Source organism: Sapajus apella, unplaced genomic scaffold (genome assembly GCF_009761245.1).
Source record: "Sapajus apella isolate SASKATOON/1434 unplaced genomic scaffold, GSC_monkey_1.0 scaffold23, whole genome shotgun sequence".
Taxonomy (NCBI): domain Eukaryota; kingdom Metazoa; phylum Chordata; class Mammalia; order Primates; family Cebidae; genus Sapajus; species Sapajus apella.
In genome coordinates this window covers 804,171-823,087 of record NW_022436963.1, presented here as the reverse complement: position 1 = coordinate 823,087, position 18,917 = coordinate 804,171, and the positions used below count along the sequence as shown (strand labels likewise).

Genomic DNA, 18,917 nt, shown 5'->3' with positions numbered 1-18,917 from the left:
AAGATCGTGCCATTGCACTCCAGTCTGGGCAACAACAGCGAAACTCCGTCTCAAAAAAAAAAAAAAAAAAAAAAAAATTTAGCCAATGTGGTGGTGCACACCTGTAATCCCAACTACCTCTGGAGGTAGAGGTAATCCACTACCTCTGGAGGTAGAGGTAATCCTCTACCTCTGGAGGTAGAGGTTGCAGTGAGCTAAAAACATACTGCTGCACTCCAGTCTGGGCAATAGAGCAAGACTCTGTCTAAAAACAAACAAACAAAAACACCAGGAATGGTGGCTCACGCCTGTAATCCCTGCACCTTGAGAGGCAAAGGCAGGTAGATCATCTGAGATTAGGAGTTTGAGATCAGCATGGCCAACATAATAAAACCCGTCTCTACTAAAAATACAAAAAAATTCACTGGGCATGGTGGTGGGCTCCTGTTATTTGCAGCTACTCAGAAGGCTGAGGCAGGAGAATTGCTTGAACCAAGGAGGCAGAGGTTGCAGTGAGACGAGATCACACCACTGCATTCCAGCCTGGGCAACAAGAGCAAAACTCTGTCTCAAAAGACAAAAAATGAACCTCCTAATATCCTTTCAAAAATACTTTATCTTTTTTTTTTTTTTTTTTTAAGACAGGGTTTCACCATGTTGGTCAGGCTGGTCTTGAACTCCTGACCTCAGGTGATCCGCACACCTTGGCCTCCAAAGTGCTTGGATTACAGGCGTAAGCCACCACGCCCGGCCTACTTTACCCTTTAAAAAAAAAAAAAAAATTATGTAGGCCAGGCACAGTGGCTCGCGCCTGTAATCTCTCAGCACTTTGGGAGGCCAAGGCCGGCAGATCATAAGGTCAAGAGATCGAGATCATCCTGGCCAACATGGTGAAACCCCCCTCTACTAAAAACACAAAAATTAGCTGGGTGTGGTGTCACACGCCTGTAGTCCCAGCTACTCATAAGGCTGAGGCAGGAAAATCACTTGAACCCGGGAGGTGAAAGTTGCAGTGAGCCAAGATCATGCCATTGCACTCCAGTGTGGCAACAGAGCAAGACTCCATCTCAAAAAAAAATTTATATAATAGAGATGGGGTCTCACCCCATTCCCCAGACTGGTCTCAAATTCCTAAGCTCAAGGAATGTGCCTACTTTAGCTTCCCAAAGTGCTGGAATTACAGGCCTGAGCCACCTCACCCAGCCCTTTCACATTTTTTAAGTAGCATACAAAATTGTGTATGTTTGTATGGGTGTGTACGTTCCATTAATTTTTTTTCTGAGACAGAGTTATGCTCTGTCACTCAGACTGGAGAACAGTGATGATGTAATCTCAGCTCACTGTCACTCCTGCCTCTGGGTTCAAATGATTCTTGTGCCTCAGCCTCCCAAGTAGCTGGGATTACAGGGATTACAGGCATGCGCCACCATGTCCAGCTAATTTTTTTTTTTTTTTTTGATACAGAGTCTCACTCTGTTGCCCAGGCTGGAGTGTAGTGGCGTGATCTCAGCTCACTGCAACCTCCACCTCCCAGGTTCAAGCAATTCTCTGCCTCAGCCTCCTAAGTAGCTGGGATTACAGGTGCCTGCGACCACACCTGGCTAATTTTTATATTTTTAGTAGAGATGGGGTTTCACCATCTTGGCCAAACTGGTCTTGAACTCCTGACCTTGTGACCGACCCACCTTGGCTTCCAAAGTGCTGGGATTACGGATGTCAGCCACCATTCCTGGCCTAATTTTTTGTACTTTTAGTAGAGATGGGATTTTGCTATGTTGGCCAGACTGGTCTCAAACTCCTGCCTCAAGTGATCCATCTGCCTCAGCTTCCCAAAGTCATTCTATGAATATTAACTAATATTTAGAATTCATGTAATCATCACACCACAATCAGTATATAGATTCCAAACGAACTGGCTATTAGCTATTATTATTATCTGAATCATGGCAATATTCAGACTTCTCCCACGATCTCTGCCCACCCTTTGAAAAACAATGAGTAGACCAGGCATGGTGGCTCACACCTGTAACCCCAGCACTTGGGAGTCCAAGGCAAGAGGATTGCTTGAGGCCATGAGTTTGAGACCAGCCTGGACAACCCTGCCTCTATAATTTTTTTTTTTTTTAATTAGCAGGGTGTGGTGGCACAAACCTGTACTCCCATCTACTTGGGAGGCTGAGGTGGGAGGATCACTTGAGCCTGGGAGGTCAAGGTTGCAGTGAGCTAAGATTGCCCCACTATACTCTAGCGTAGGCAACAGAGAAAAAAAAATTATCTCTCAAACTATTTCAAAAAAATTAAAAATTAGCCAGACGTGGTGGTGCATGCCTGTAATCCCAACTACTTGGGAGGCTGAGGCTGGAGGATTGCTTGAGTCCAGGAGTTCTGGGCTGTAGTGTGCTACGTCAAGTGGGTGTCCGTACTAAGTTCGGCATCAATATGATGATCTCCTGGGAGTGGGGGACCACCAGGTTGCCTAAGGAGGGGTGAACTGGCCCAGGTCACAAATGGAGCAGGTCAAAACTCCCATGCTGATCAGTAGTGGGATTGTGCCTGTGAATAGCCACTGCACTCCCGCCTGGGCAACATAGAAAGACTCCATCTCTATTTAAAATAATAATAATAGGCCGGGCGCGGTGGCTCACGCCTGTAATCCCAGCACTTTGGGAAGCCGAGGCGGGTGGATCACGAGGTCAAGAGATCGAGACCATCCTGGTCAACATGGTGAAACCCCGTCTCTACTAAAGCTACAAAAAATTAGCTGGGCATGGTGGTGCGTGCCTGTAATCCCAGCTACTCAGGAGGCTGGGGCAGGAGAATTGCCTGAACCCAGGAGGCGGAGGTTGCGGTGAGCCAAGATCGCGCAGGTGATCCACTTGCCTTGGCCTCCCAAAGCGCTGGGATTACAGGCGTGAGCCACCACATCCGGCCTTTTTTTTTTTAATTTTTTTTTTTTTGGATATGGAGTCCCACCAGCTATTCAGGAGGCTGAGGCAGAAGGATCACTTGAGCCTAGGAATTCAGTAAGCTACGATTCCACCAATGCACTCCAACCTGGGCAACGAAACAAGACCCTATCGCTTAAAAAAAAAAAATGTAATTTGCTTTTTTTGAATATATATAAAGCTCAAAATACCTTGTATTCATGGAATTAGAAATACAAACTTTTTTTTTTTTTGAGACAGAGTCTTGCTCTGTTGCCCAGGCTGGAGTACAGTAACATGATCTTGGCTCAGTGCAGCCTCTGCCTCCTAGGTTCAGGCAATCCTCCTGCCTCAGCCCCATTAGTTGCTGGGATTACAGGCACATGCCACCATGCCCAGCTAATTTTTGCATTTTTTAGTAGAGATGGGGTTTTGCCATGTTGGCCGGGCTGATTGAAAACTCCTGACCTCAGGTGATCCACTTGCCTTGGCCTCCCAAAGCGCTGGGATTACAGGCGTGAGCCACCACATCCGGCCTTTTTTTTTTTAATTTTTTTTTTTTTGGATATGGAGTCCCACTCTGTCACCCAGGCTAGAATGCAATGGTGCAATCTTAATTCACTGCAACCTCTGCCTCCCAGGCTCAAGCTGTTCTCCTGCCTCAGCCTCCTGAGTAGCTGGGATTACCGGCATGCATCATCACTCCCAGCTAATTTTTTTTTTTTTTAAGTAGAGACAGGGTCTCACCGTGTTGGCTAGGCTGGGCTCAAACTCCTGATCTCAAGTGATCCACCTGCTTCAGCCTCCCAAAGTGCTGGGATTACAGGTGTGAGCCAACTGTGCCCAGCCAGAAATACAAACTTTTAAAAAGCCCGTAGAGTTCCAGGTATGTGACACTGTGCTAGCATGAAAGGGGTGAGGCCAATGAGGTCCTGTATGACCAGAGGGTAACAAAGGTAGTCTCTCAGACTCTATGACCAAACCCCCTTACTGTTGAAAATGAAACCAGCAACTCCAGTTAACTGAATTAACAGAAGAGATTCAATATATGTGTGGTAGAAGATGAATAACATTTTTTCCTTTAGATTAATTATCCTGCCTTTACTTATACATCAAGTCTATGTTTATCCCATGGTTTATCCAATCCTGAGGATGTCCATCTTCCTAGAATTCAACCAGAGGAAAGATGTCTTACAAAGGTCAGGAACCTGTCAGTTATATTCAGTCATGACTGGTCTACCTCTACCACACAAGAGGTCTTTAGATCATCCAATTTTTAAAAAAAATTGAGACAGAGTCTTGCTCTGGTTCACTGCAACCTCCCTCTCCTGGGTACAAACAATTCTCCTACTTCAGCCTCCTGAGTAGCTGGGATTACAGGCGCCCACCACCATGCCCAGCTAATTTTTGCATTTTTAGTAGAGACAGGGTTTTACCACATTGGCCAGGCTGGTCTCGAACTCCTGACCTTAGGCATTCTGCCTGCCTCAACCTCCCAAAGTGCTGGGATTACAAGTGTGAGCCACTGCAGCTGACCTAGATCATCCAATTGTATACTTTCTATAAAGTATGGGGTTTTCCAATGGTTTATAGAAAAAGTACACTGTTCTTTGCTCCTGAGTGGGTCAAGCTCCAGTTACCCTCTTTGTAAGTGGTAGATTTTAATATGGTGATGTTTAGCTTTACAAAGGCTGTGACTCTGGACAGCAATAGAAGTGAGGAAAACAGAATAGGAGCAATGTAAGGAAGTTGTTAGCTGAATAAAGATAGAAAAACACATTGAGGTGATTATGGGTCAAATTAGCAAAATATGGCTAAGTGTGGTTTCTCAGGATGGAAAGTAAACTCCCTCAGGCATTAGGTTTCTGACCTTGAGTCCTAGGGTAGCACTTCCCAAACTTTTTGGCACCAGGGACAAGTTTTATGGAAGACAATTTTTTTCATGGACATTGGTTGTGGGCAGGGCAGGGGGTTGTTTCAGAATGAAATTGTTCCACCTCAGATTATCAGGCATTAGAGTCTCATAAGGAGTGCACAACCTAGATCCCTTGCATGTGCAGTTCACAACAGGGTTCATGCACACTCCTATGAGAATCTAATGCTGTCACTGATCTGACAGGGATGGAGCTCAGGCAGTCCTACTGCTCACCTTCTGCTGTGTGGCCTGGTTCCTAACAGGCCATAGACTGACTGGTACTGGCCCTGGGGCCTGGGGGTTGGGGACTCCTGTTCTAGGGACCTAAATTGCATTGCTGTGGAGGTCTGTTTAATCCATAGAGGCAGAAAGAAATAACAAGAGCACACAGAAAAGCATGTTTGCCTTGAGAGATAAGTTATTGCTGAACCCAAACTAATTTAGAAATATTATATGTAGTAGATCAGTCAGAGTGGTGGGAGAAGCTATAAGGGAAAGGAGCAGGCCTTTTGAAAGGTCAGAAGGCTCTGCATAGCTTTGGGGGAGAATAAGCTGAAGGCAGCTGTTCTCTTAGCCTGAGGCAGAGGACAAGGAGTAGGTAAAGGAAGTGTAGGGGAATTTATCTTTAATAGGTTTTTTTACTTATGTTGTCCGAAACTGACCCTTGATCTTCCGTGACTGCTTCCTGAAAGGGGGAACAATAATGTTAATTACACATAGATTGTGTTGGCTCCAGGCTTTCGGCATTATATCTGTTCTAAATAAAAGCAAGCAGCTCCAGCTATTTGAGGCTGCTCTCTTCTTCGGCCACTAGTGCTGGGCAGCCCCTTGACTGCTCTTATACTGCAAACCTATGTCTGAGTACTCCTTTCATCCCTCGCTCGGCCAGAGTCTGCCAGACACGGCAGCAGAAATTAATAAACAAAGGAATCATGAGGACTTTTTTTTTTTAAGATGGAGTCTTGCTCTGTTGCCAGGATGGAGTGCAGTGGCATGATCTTGGCTCACTGCAACCTCCACCCCCTGTGTTCAAAGCATTCTCCAGCCTCAGCCTCCTAAGTAGCTGGGACTACAAGCGTGCACCACCATGCCCAGCTAATTTTTATATTTTTGGTAGAGACAAAGTTTCACCATGTTGGCCAGGATGGTCTTGATCTCTTGACGTTGTGATCCACCTGTCCCGGCCTCCCAAAGTGCTGGGATTACAGACATGAGACACCGTGCCCAGCCAAGGACTATTTTTATTTAAGCAAAGAGGTTACCAATTTTTTTTTTGAGGTTACAAATTTTTTTTTTTTTTTTTTTTTTTTTCTTGGAGACGGAGTTTCGCTCTTGTTACCCAGGCTGGAGTGCAATGGCGCGATCTCGGCTCACCGCAACCTCCTCCTCCTGGGTTCTGGCAATTCTCCTGCCTCAGCCTCCTGAGTAGCTGGGACTACAGGCACGCGCCACCATGCCCAGCTAATTTTTTGTATTTTTAGTAGAGACGGGGTTTCACCATGTTGACCAGGATGGTCTCGATCTCTTGACCTCGTGATCCACCCGCCTCGGCCTCCCAAAGTGCTGGGATTACAGGCTTGAGCCACCGCGCCCGGCCTGAGGTTACAAATTTTTAAATGATTAGTTGGTGCCAACTAATTACGAGGGCTGAAAAACAGACTTTTTTTTTTTTAGAAACAATCACAATTTTAAGTAGTGGCAGAGTAAGGTATGCTACAAATCATATTACAGTATACATGGTTAATATTCCAGTATTGGCTGGGCGTGGTGGCTCAAGCCTGTAATCCCAGCACTGTGGGAGGCCGAAGTGGGTGGATCACGAGGTCAAGAGATCGAGACCATCCTGGTCAACATGGTGAAACCCCGTCTCTACTAAAAATACAAAAAACATTAGCTGGGCATGGTGGCGCGTGCCTGTAATCCCAGCGACTCAGGAGGCTGAGGCAGGAGAATTGCCTGAACCCGGGAGGCGGAGGTTTCGGTGAGCCGAGATCACGCCATTGTACTCCAGCCTGGGTAACAAGAGCGAAACTCCGTCTCAAAAAAAAAAAAAAAAAAAAAAAATTCCAATATTAAATCAGCAGTATCTAAAATATGCAGCCTGAGTTATAAGGAGTAAAATTCACCAGAAAGAAAAAATGCTCTCAGAACACAGAGCTGATGCATGATCTAGTTTCAAAATGAAACAAGGTAATAGCATAACCAGTCATCAAGTAACAAACTAAAGCAGATAAGCTTGGCTTTTCCTACCCTCTTTCATCTGTCCACCTGCGTTCCACACATTCTTTGTCAGAGGCTTTTTTTTTTTTTGAGACAGAGTCTTTCTCTGTCGCCCAGGCTAGAGTACAATGGCACTATCTTGGCACTCACTGCAGCCTTTGCTTCCTGGGTTCAAGTGATTCTCCTGCCTCAGCCTCCTGAGTAGTTGGGATTACAGGCATCTGCCACCACACCTGGCTAATTTTTGTATTTTTAGTAGGGATGGGGTTTCACCATGTTGGCCAGGCTGGTCTCAAACTCCTGACCTCAGGTGATCCACCCACCTTGGCCTCCCAAAGTGCTGGGATTACAGGTGTGGGCCACTGCACCTTGCCTGTCAGAAGCATTTGAACCAGAGTGACTCTGTCTTGAATAGGGGCTAGGTAAAATGAAGCTGAGACCTGGGCTGCATTCCCAGGAGGTTACGCATTTATAGTCACAGGATGAGATAGGTAAGCAAAGATACAGGTCACAAAGGCCCTGCAGATTACAAAGGATGCAGTAAAGAAGCAGGCCAAAACCCATCATATCCAAGATGGCAGTGAAAGTGACCTCTGCGCCAGACGTGGTGGTCATGCCTGTGTTTGAGACCAGCCTGGCCAACATGGTGAAACCCCATCTCTATTAAAAATACAAAAATTTGGTCAGGTGCAGTGGCTCACTCCTGTAATCCCAGCTACTCAGGAGGCTGAGGCAGGAGAATAGCTTGAACCCAGGAGGCGGAAGTTGTAGTGAGCTGAGATTGTGTCACTGCACTCTAGCCTGGGTGATAGAGCAAGAGTCCCTCTCAAAAAAAAAAAAAAAAAAAAAAAAAACAGGCCTGGGAGGCAGAGGCGGGTGGATCATGAAGAATTTGAGACCAGCCTGACCAACATAATGAAACCCCATGTAAAAAGTTCCTCTTCGCCGGGCGCGGTGGCTCACGCCTGTAATCCCAGCACTTTGGGAGGCCGAGGCGGGTGGATCACGAGGTCAAGAGATCGAGACCATCCTGGTCAACATGGTGAAACCCCGTCTCTACTAAAAATACAAAACATTAGCTGGGCATGGTGGTGCGTGCCTGTAATCCCAGCTACTCGGGAGGCTGAGGCAGGAGAATTGCTTGAACCCAGGAGGCGGAGGTTGCGGTGAGCCGAGATTGCGCCATAGCACTCCAGCCTGGGTAACAAGAGTGAAACTCCGTCTCAAAAAAAAAGAAAAAAAGTTCCTCTTCGAAGTTTCCCTTCTTGTTAAAGAATAATAATAATAAATGTTAGAAACAATAGTTTTTTTTAAAGACAAATTTTCTTCCAAGCCTTTTCACTTTTTGCTAGTAACTCTTTGTTAAACCCTACCCTATAAAGCTATTAGGATATAAGGGAATAAGTACATTCTATGTCCTTGTACTTTAACCAAGATATTTGTGCTGGACATGCCTGTGACCATGTTCCAGGGCGCAGCCCATGCCCCTTCCTTGTTTAGAAATGTTTTACTTTTCTAAAGAAAAAGAAAATAAAAAATAAAAAAATGTTTTACTTTTCTGACTCCTTTCACAAGAAACATCCTCTTTTCCTTTGTTCTCTATTGCTTTTACCTATTTAAGAAAGTTTTAAGTTGTTAGCCAATCAAGTTAAGTTTAGCCTGAGGTCCAGCTCCAACCAATGGAGATAGGACACAGCAGTAAGGATTCAGTGCATAAAGAATCAATATTCCTGCCTTTCCTTTGTTCAGTGTGCTCTCACAGCAAGATTGCTGACAAGTAGCACCTTTTCTGCAGAAAGTAAAATTGACTTGCTGAGAAAACTTTTTGTCTGAAGGCTAATTTTTCCTTGCAGCACCTAGAAACAAGCATTCTGTCTCTAACACCCCATCTTTACTGAAAATACAAAAATTAGCCAGGCGTGGTGGCACATGCTTGTAATCCCAGCTACTCAGGAGACTGAGGCAGGAGAATTGCTTGAACCCAGAAGGTGTAGGCTGCAGTGAGCTGAGATCGCACCACTGCACTCCAGCCTGGGTTACAGAGTAAGACTGCATCTCAAAAACAAACAAACAAAAATTAAGGCCAAACATAGTGGTTCACAATATAATCCCAGCACTTGAAGTCAGCAGTTTGTGACCAGCTTGGTCACCATGGCGAAACTCCATTTCTACTAAAAATACCAAAATTAGCCAGGCATGATGGTGCACCTGTAATCTCAGCTACTCAGAAGGCTGAGGTGGGAGAATCGTTTGAACAACGTGGGAGGTGGAGGTTGCAGTGAGCCAAGATTGCGCTACTGCACCCCAGCCTGGGTGACAGAGTAAGAGTCTGAAAAAAAAAGAAAGTGACCTCTGATCATCCTCACTGCACATCATAGCTAATTACAATAAATTAGCATGCTGAAAGACACTCCAACCAGCACTATGACAGTTTACAAATGCCATGGCAACATCCAGAAGTTAATCTATATGGTTTAAAAGGAAGAAGAATCCTCAGTTCTTGGAAATCTCCACCCCTTTCCCAGAAAACTGATTAATAATCCACCCTTGTTTAGCATACATCAAGAAATAACAATAAAAATAGGCAACCAGCAGCTTTTGGGGCTGTTCTATGGAGTTGCCATTGTTTTTTTGAGATTATGGAAGCCATCAAAGTAGTAAAATATATATATTAAAATAAATAAAATTAAATAAAAATAATTAATTAAAAAAAATAAAAAGAGATGGAGGGAGTATCGCTTTGTTGCCCAGGCTGGAGTGCAATGGCGCCATCTCGGCTCACTGCAACCTCTGCCTCCTGGGTTCAAGTGATTCTTCTGCCTCAGTCTCCAGAGTAGCCGGGATTACAGGTGTGCACCACCGCACCTGGCTAATTTTTGTATTTTTAGTAGAGACGAGGTTTCACCATATTGACGAGGCTGGTATTGAACTCCTGACCTCATGGTCTGCCTGCCTCGGCCTCCCAAAGTGCTGGGATTACAGGTGTGAGCCACTGCGCTTGGCCTTTTTTTTTGAGACAGAGTGTCACTCTATTGCCCAGGCTAGAGTGCAGTAGTGCAGTCTCGGCTCACTGCAACCTCAGCCTCCCAAGTTTAAGCAATTCTCAGCCTCAGCCTCCCAAGTAGCTGGGATTACAGGCACCCGCCACCACCCTCAGCTAATTTTTGTATTTTTAGTAGAGACAGGATTTCACCATCTTGGCCAGGTTGGTCTTGAACTCCTGACCTCCTGATCCACTAGCCTCAGCCTCCCAAAGTGCTGGGATTTCAGGCGTGAGCCACGGTACCAAGCCTTCTTTACTTTCTTAATAAACTTGCTTTCACTCTATTCTGTGTGGACTTGCTCCAAATTTTCTTATGAGAGATCCAAGAACCCTTTCTTGAAGTCTGGATTGTGACCCCTTTCTGGTAACATCTTCCCCAACAAAGCATCATTTCATCTGCCTTACTTTTCTCCATAAGCTCTCAGAAAAAGCCCCTTTCAGATTACAGCTCCTCATCACCAAAATTCTTTCAGAAGGAAAGTATAAAATTTGGGTGGTAATCCCTGCACATAACTAGTAATCATTAACCTGAGTTAAGGGAACTATAGTTGTCCCTCTGGATATGTGAGGGATTGGTTCCAGAACACATCCCGGCCCCAACAATATATCAAAATCCACACACACTCAAGTCCAGAAGCCAGCCCTCCAGAACTACCATATATGAAAAACTGGCCCTCCATATATGCAGTTTCACATGCTGAATCCACATGGCCAAATGCTGTGGTTTATATGTCCTCTCCAAAAACTTATGTTGAAGTTTATAATCCCAGCACTTTGGGAGCCTGAGGCAGGTAGATCACAAGGTCAGGAGACTGAGACCATCCTGGCCAACACGGTGAAACCCCGTCGCTGTTAAAAATACAAAAATTAGCTGGGTGTGGTGGCGCATGCCTGTGATCCCAGCTACTCAGGAGGCTGAGGCAGGAGAATACTTTGAACCAGGGAGTCAGAGGTTGCAATGAGATAAGATCTTGCCACTGCACTCCAGCCTGGTGACAGAGACTCTGTCTCAAAAAAAAAAAAAAACAACAAAAAACGTAGAACTGTTAAGAGGTCATTAGGCCATGAGGACTCCACTCCACCTTCATGAATAGATTAATATGAGTGCATAAACTGGAGTGCATGCAGGAGTGAGTTCATTATCGCTAGAGTGGGTTGTTATAAAAGTGAGCTCCAGATGCTGGCACCTTGATATTGAACTTTCCAGCCTCAAAAACTGTGAGAAATAAATTTATTTAAATCACCCAGCTGTGGTATTCAGTTATACCAACACAAAACGGACTAAGACAATGTTCAAAGCCAAGATCCAGGCCAGGCGCAGTGGCTCACACCTGTAATCCCAGCACTTTGGGAGGCTGAGGCAGGCGGATCACAAGGTCAAAAAATTGAGACCATCCTGGCCAACATGGTAAAACCCTGTCTCTACTAAAAATACAAAAAAATTAGCCTGTAGTCCCAGCTACTTGGGAGGCTGAGGCTGGAGAATTGCTTGAACCCAGGAGGCAGAGGTTGACATGGGCTGAGATCATGCCACTGCACTCCAGCCTGGTAACAGAGCGAGACTCCATTAAAAAAAAAAAAAAAAAAAAAAAGCCAAGATCCTCATAATTTCCCCTAAACACTCTCCTCCTGTGCTCTTCCCATTTAAGGACAATTCCGTCTTCCAAGTGCTCAGGCCAAAATCTAAATCCTCCTCGATTCCCTTTTCTTGGTCCCACATCCAATCTGTACTAGTTCCTTCAAAATATGACCACTCCTCACTCCCTTTCTGGCAACTGGAGGGTTGCCAGATAAAATAGAACATCCAGTGAAATTTGAATTTCCCAATGTTATGTGAGACATATTTGTACAAAAAATATTGTTTACCTGAAATTCAACTGGGTGTCCTGTATTTTTATTTGCTAAATGTGGCAACCCTACTCTGCTGCCACCAGCCTGGATTATCACAATGGCCTACTAACTACTTTCCCTGATTTCACCCTTGTCCCTCTCCACTCTCTTCCCTACAAAGCAGCCAGAGTTACACTAACCCTAAGTCAGATCACATCATCCCCCTGCTCAAACCCTCCATTCCTCTTACCCTACTCAAAATAAAGGCCAGAATTCTCTATGATTATTTAGAGGGTATCTGTAATCTCTCCATAGCCCTCCACCATTCCCATCTATATCCTGTTGCATGCCTCTTATGGGCCTACCTACTGTTTTTCTCCCTTGCTGGGCACAAGCAGTTTCATGTTGCTTTTGCATGCAGCACCCTCATTTTGGTGCACTCCTCCCTGAGACATCATCATGACAGACAACTCCATCTCTTTCAAATTACTTATTTAAAATTGTAACCTCTAGGCCAGGTGCGGTGGCTCACACCTGTTATCCTAGCACTTTGGGAGGCCGAGGCAGGAGGATTGTCTGAGCTGTGGAGTTGAAGACAAGCCTGGGCAACATGGTGAAACCCCATCTCTACTAAAAAAAAAAAAATACAAAAAATCACCTGGATGTGGTAGCACACACCTGTAGTCCCAGCTACTCAGGAGGCTGAGGCACAAGAATCGCTTGAACCTGGGAGGCAGATGCTGCAGTGAGCCAAGACTGCGCCACTATACTCCAGCCTGGGAGAGAGAGGGAGACGCTTGTCTGGAAAAAAAAAAAAAAAATTGTAGCCTTTTGACAATCACTATGGCTCTCCCCTGCTTTTTTTTCTCTACAACACATCATCATTCTAATACACTATATTCTATTAACTTATTTTCTGTCTCTACAGGTATCCATGATTACTAGAATATTAAGCTCTTTGAGGACAATAGTTTTTGATTTACTGCTACATCCCTAGAACCTAAAAGTCATGCCTGGAACATAATAGGTGCTCAAAAAACACTTATTGTTTAGTGAGTTAAAAACTTGGGAACTAAATTACAACTAAATTTTGTAGACATGCCAAGTAGTCAGAAATTTAAAATATATGGTTTTCCATCCTTTTGAGACAGGGCTTCACAACCATGTTGGAGTGCAATGGTGCATATCTTGGCTCACCACAACCCCCACCTCCTAGGTTCAAGCAATCTTCCCAACTCAGCCTCCTGAGTAGCTCAGACCACAGGCACATGCCACCACACTCGGCTAATTTTTTGTATTTTTGGTAGAGACAGAGTTTTTCCATGTTGCTCAGGCAGGTCTCATGCTCCTGAGCTCAAGGGATTCACCTGCCTCGGCCTCCCAAGGTGCTGGGATTTATAGCACACACCTGTAGTCCCAGCTACTCCGGAGGCTGAGGCAGAAGAATCACTTGAATCCGGGAGGCGGAGGTTGCAGTGAGCTGGGATCATGCCACTGTACTGCAGCCTGGGCAACAGAACAAGATTCCATCTCAAAAAAAAAAAAAAGTAGGGGGAGAAAAAGTTGAGTGCATGTAAGGAATGAAACTATGTACAAGTAAAGGGCCCTGGCAGGGTGGGTACACAAGGGAGGAACACGTGAGGGGGAGAAGACCACCCTGAGGGGCATAGACTTCCTCATCTGACCATCGTCATCAATTCTACTGACAATCTTTTTTTTTTCTTTCTTTTTGAGACGGAGTCTCGCTCTGTCGCCCAGACTGGAATGCAGTGGTGCAATCTCGGCTCACTGCCACCTCCTCCTCCCAGGTTCACATGATTCTCCAGCCTTAGCCTCCTGAATAGCTGGGACTACAGGCGCCCACCACCATGCCCGGCTAATGTTCTGTATTTTTAGTAGAGACAGGGTTTCACCGTGTTAGCCAGGATGGTCTCTATCTTCTTACCTCATGATCCGCCCATCTCAGCCTCTCAAAGTGCTGAGATTACAGGCGTGAGCCACTACGCCCGCATCCACCCCCATTTTATTATTATTATTTTTGAGACCGAGTCTCGCTCTCAGTCTGGAGTGCAATGGCGCCATCTCGGCTCACCATAACCTCTGCCTCCCAGGTTTAAGCGATTCTCCTGCCTCAGCCTCCCTAGTAGCTAGGACTACAGGCACGTGCCACCACGCCCAGCTAATTTTTGTATTTCTAGTAGAGACAGGGTTTCGCCATGTTGGCCAGGCTGGTCTCAAGCTCCTGACCTCCTCATGATCTGCCCGCCGCGGCCTCCCAAAGGCCTGGGATTACCGGTGTGAGCCACCGCGCCCAGCCTACTGCAAGAATATTGAGGCTGCGAGGTGAGGCCCTCCAGGTGCCCCTCCCGTTCCTTCACTGCAGAAAGTTCTAGCAGAAAAAAGCAGGTCTCTTCCTCAGACTTCAGGCCCTCTGTGCGCCCACCAGGCCGGCCTCTCTCATTTTCCACCTCTTTTCCACCTGGAGACACACTCAGAGCTCTTAGATTAAATTCTTTTGATGTTTTTCCAGAGGCCTCACAGGGTTTTCCCTACTCATAATCAAAGAGAAATCCCAGCGGGCTTCTCTCAATCTCTGCTCACTCTGGATCCCTGGCCGACTGCGTTTGACTCCTTAACTCCAGGCGGGGACCTGGGATAGGAGGTCGCAGATCCCTGCGAATCCGATGAAAATTGCTCTCCAAGGATAAGAGCAGAAGTGAAGCCTCCTTCAAGAGCCAGAGCGGCCATCACCACAGAGAAAGAAAGAGCAGGAGAGGGACTACAAGACCAACGTCCCGGGAAAGCCCCGGAGAACCCCTCGAATCCCGAACCCAGACCCACAGCCCCATCCGGCTCCTCAGCCCCTCCCCCCGCTTCTCCCCAGCCCACCCTGCCTAAACCCCTCCCGTCCCCACCTCTGGCTGCTGGCGCGCGCCCGACCGGGGGCTGCCCTAGCCTGGCTTCGAGGTGGCCGCGTCCCGTTACCGCTCCCACAGCATGCAAGGCCCCGCCCCCAGGTCCTCTTCTGACCAATAGAGATTCCGTCCTGTCCCAGGGCCCCGCCCCCGCCGCGATAGGCAGCTAACGGTTTTAACCGTCCTAATGGTCTAACAGTCCTACAGGCAGTACGCGTAGCACGCCCTCAGGGCCCCAGAGCCCCGCCCCCACCGCGACAGTAAGCTAACGGTTGTTTAACCGTCCTAACTGTCTCAACTGCGCTTAATGTGCGCCCCGCCAAGCCGCCTATCTGGCGCCACCCTGTCGCACGCCACACCCAGCCCACGTGTATCCCATGCAACGTTCCCTACCCCTACGCTCATGCCCGAATTTCCACCCTCGGCCCACCTGACGTTCAGACCTGCTCACTTGTTCGACCTACACCTCACTGTATGTGCCCAGAACAAGGAGGCCCTGGTCCCCAGGAATGGCGAGGCGCCACCTGTGACGACAGCATGTGAGATGGACCTGGTGGCCAGGGGCCAGAGCACAGGTGATGTTCGGGTGATCTGCACAAGGGCAGGACACAGGGAGCAGCTGAGGCGAGAGGCGCTGTAGGCAGATGGGGACATCGAACTGGGGTCCTGGAGGAGACAGAAAGGAGTACAAGAAAGCCTCTAAGATTCCTGGCCTGCTGGATGCTAGAGTGGCCTGAGGCCAGAACAGTGGGATAGGCGGGCAGGATCTATGTAACTCTGCCTCTTGTGGTTATATATGACTGAAAGCAAAAAATATGCTTGAGACCAGCCTGGGCAGCATGGTGGAACCCCAGCTCTACAAAAAATTAGCCTGGCAAGATGACATGTGCCCGTGGTCCCAGCTACTCAGGAGGCTGAGGCGGGGAATTGCTTGAACCTGAGGCAGAGGCTGCAGTGAGCCAATATAACGCCGCTACACTCCAGCCTGGGCGACAGAATGAGACCCTGTCTCAAAAAACAAACAGGCCGGGTGCGGTGGCTCATGCCTGTAATCCCAGCACTTTGGGAGGCTGAGGCGGGTGGATCACGAGGTCAAGAGTTTGAGACCAGCCTGGCAAACATGGTGAAACCCCGTCTCTACTAAAGATATAAAAAATTAGCCGGGTGTGGTGGCACAGGACTGTAATCCCAGCTACTTGGGAGGCTGAGGCAGGAGAATCACTTGAACCCGGGAGGCGGAGGTTGCAGTGAGCCAAGATTGCGCCACTGCACTCCAGCCTGGGCAACAAGAGACTCCGTCTCAAACAAACAGAAAGCAGGATGCAATCACCAGTGGAGCATAAATGGAAAGGAGATTGGACTGAGCCCCAGGGCACACCAGTTTAGAGGCCTTGGGAGATGAGGGAAAAACAGCCAAGGAGTTGGAGCGAGCGTGGTCGGGAGACAGGGAAAGACAACAGGAGAATGAGGCATTCTGGAAGGCACCTGGAACTGCTTCAGCGAGGAGGCGGAGATCAGCTATGACAAATACTGCGGATGTATTCAGGGAAGATGAGTTAGAATTAACTTTGGGGGACCTTGGCAGGAGCAGTTACAGTGATGTAGTGAGGATAAAAACCTGATTTGAGTATGGATTCAAAAAACCAGGAGAGATTTGGCATATCCATACAATAGAAAACTACTAAGCTATAAAAATGAATGAACAATGGATGCAACAACATGGATAAATTTCAAAATAATTATGCTGAGTGAAAGCCAAACACAAAAGAATATATACTGTATGATTCCATTTATATAAAATTCTAGAAAATGCAAATTAATTTATAGTGACAGAAAGCAGAGGCATGGCATTGCCTGAGGCAAATGAGGGCCATAAGGAAAGATTACGAATAGGCAGAAGGAAACTTGGGGTGATGGACATATTTACTATCTTGATGGTGATGTTTCAGAGGTGTGTACATATATTGAAATGCATCATATTGTACATTTTCAATGTGTGCAGTTTATTGTGTATTAATTATACTTAAATAAAGCTATAAAAATAAAAACATGGCTGGGCACCATGGCTCATGCCTATAATTCCAGAACTTTGGGAGGCCAAGGAGGGAGGATCGCTTGAGTCCAGGAGTTTGAGGTTACAGTGAGCCATGATTATGCCACTGCACTGAAGCCTGAGCAACAGAGAGGATCTGTCTAATAAAATAAAATAGGCTAGGCATGGTGGCTCACGCCTGTAATCCCAGGCACTTTGGGAGGCCAAGGCAGGCAGATCATGAGGTCAGGAGTTCAAGACCAGCCTGACCAATATGGTGAAACCTTGTCTCTACTAAAAATACAAAAATTGGTCGGGTGCCATGGCTCATGCCTGTTATCCCAGCAATTTGGGAGGCTGAGGCAGGTGGGTCATGAGGTCAAGAGTTCAAGACCAGCCTGGCCAAGATAGTAAAACCCCGTCTCTACTAAAACTACAACAATTAGTCCAGTCGTGGTGTTGGGTTCCTGTAATCCCAGCTACTCAGGAGGCTGAGGCAGAGAACTGCTTGAACCCGGGAGGTGGAGGTTGCAGTGAACCCAGATTGTGCCACTGTACTTCAGCCTGGGCAACAGAGCAAGACTCCATATAAAAAATAATAATATTACAAGACACTTGAAAAATAAAGAAATAATAATAATAATACAAAAATTAGCCAGGCACGGTGGTGAGCACCTGTAGTCCCAGCTACTTGGGAGGCTGAGGCAGGAAAATTGTTTGAACCCAGGAGGTGGAGGTTGCAGTGACCCAAGATCATGCCACTGCACTCCAGCCTGGGCAACAGAGGGAGACTCCGTCTATAAATAAATAAATAAAGTAAAAACATGGCCGGACGCGGTGGCTTACACCTGTAATCCCAGCACTTTGGGAGGCTGAGGCGGTTGCATCACTTGAGGTCAGGAATTTGAGACCAGCCTGGCCAGCATGGTGAAACCCCATCTCTACTAAAAATACAATAAGTTAGCTGGGCATGGTGGCAGGCACCTATAGTCCAAGCTACTCAGGAGGCTGAGACAGGAGAATCACTTGAACCCAGGAGGCAAAGGCTGCAGTGAGCCTAGATCACACCATTGCACTGTAGCCTGGGTGACAAAGTGAGACTCCATCTCAAAAAAAAAAAAAAAGTAAAAACATTACAGATAGAGTTGAAGCTCCATTCTGTCCTTCCAGATACCATTTCTTTTCCTCCCCTCCCCAGGTGATTTCTATCCTATATTTGTTGCCTATCATTCTTATGCATGCTTTTTATTTTTAATTACTAAATTTAAAAAAAATTTTATTTATGTAAAAATAGAGACAGGGTCTCATCATGTTGACCAGGCTGGTCTTGAACTCCTGGACTCAAGCAACCTGCCTGCCTTGGCTTCCCCAGGTGGGGATTACAGGAGTGACCCACCACACCCAGCCGGTTCATATGTTTGTATCCATAAATCATAGCATTGTTTTGTATATTTATTTATTTATTTGAGACAGGGTCTCATTCTGTCTCCCAGGCTGGAGTGCAGTAGCACGATCATGGCTCAGTGCTCTCTCACCCACCCAGGGTCAAGCAATCCTCCCATCTCAGCTTCCCAAATAGTTGGGACCACAGGTGCACACCACCATGTCTGGCTAATTTTTGTATTTTTTATAGAGATGGGGTTTCGCCATGTTGCCCAGACTGGTCTTTAACTCCTGGGCTCAAGCAGTCCGCCCACCTTGGCCTCCCAAAGTGCTGGGATTTCAGGCATGAGCCACCATGCCCAGCCAATTTTATAAATTATATGTTTTGTATATATATATATTTTTTTTTGAGATGGAGTTTCGCTCTTGTTGCCCAGGCTAGAGTGCAATGGAATGATCTCAGCTCACTGTGACCTCCACCTCCCAAGTTCAACCAATTCTCCTGCCTCAGCCTCCTGAGTAGCTGGGACTACAGGCACCCACCACTATGCCAGGCTAGTTTTTTGTATTTTTAGTAGAGATGAGGTTTCACCATTTTGGCTAGGCTGGTCTTGAACTCCTGACCTCAGGTGATCCACCCATCTCAGCCTCCCAAAGTGCTGGGATTACAGGCATG

General features: G+C 46.6%; 1 protein-coding gene across 2 annotated transcripts in view; it reads right to left on the bottom strand.

Annotated features, from left to right (window-relative positions):
- Positions 1 to 14,923, bottom strand: part of CCDC36 (coiled-coil domain containing 36) — a 54,674-nt gene extending 39,751 nt beyond the window's left edge. The window contains exon 1 of one of the 2 annotated variants that reach the window (XM_032289817.1): positions 14,868 to 14,923. The gene's annotated coding sequence lies outside the window, so the exon portion shown is untranslated. Of the gene's footprint in view, positions 1 to 14,826 lie in introns of both variants that reach the window. The other variant, XM_032289818.1, reaches the window with a different exon arrangement.
- Between the last annotated feature and the right edge of the window lie 3,994 nt (positions 14,924 to 18,917).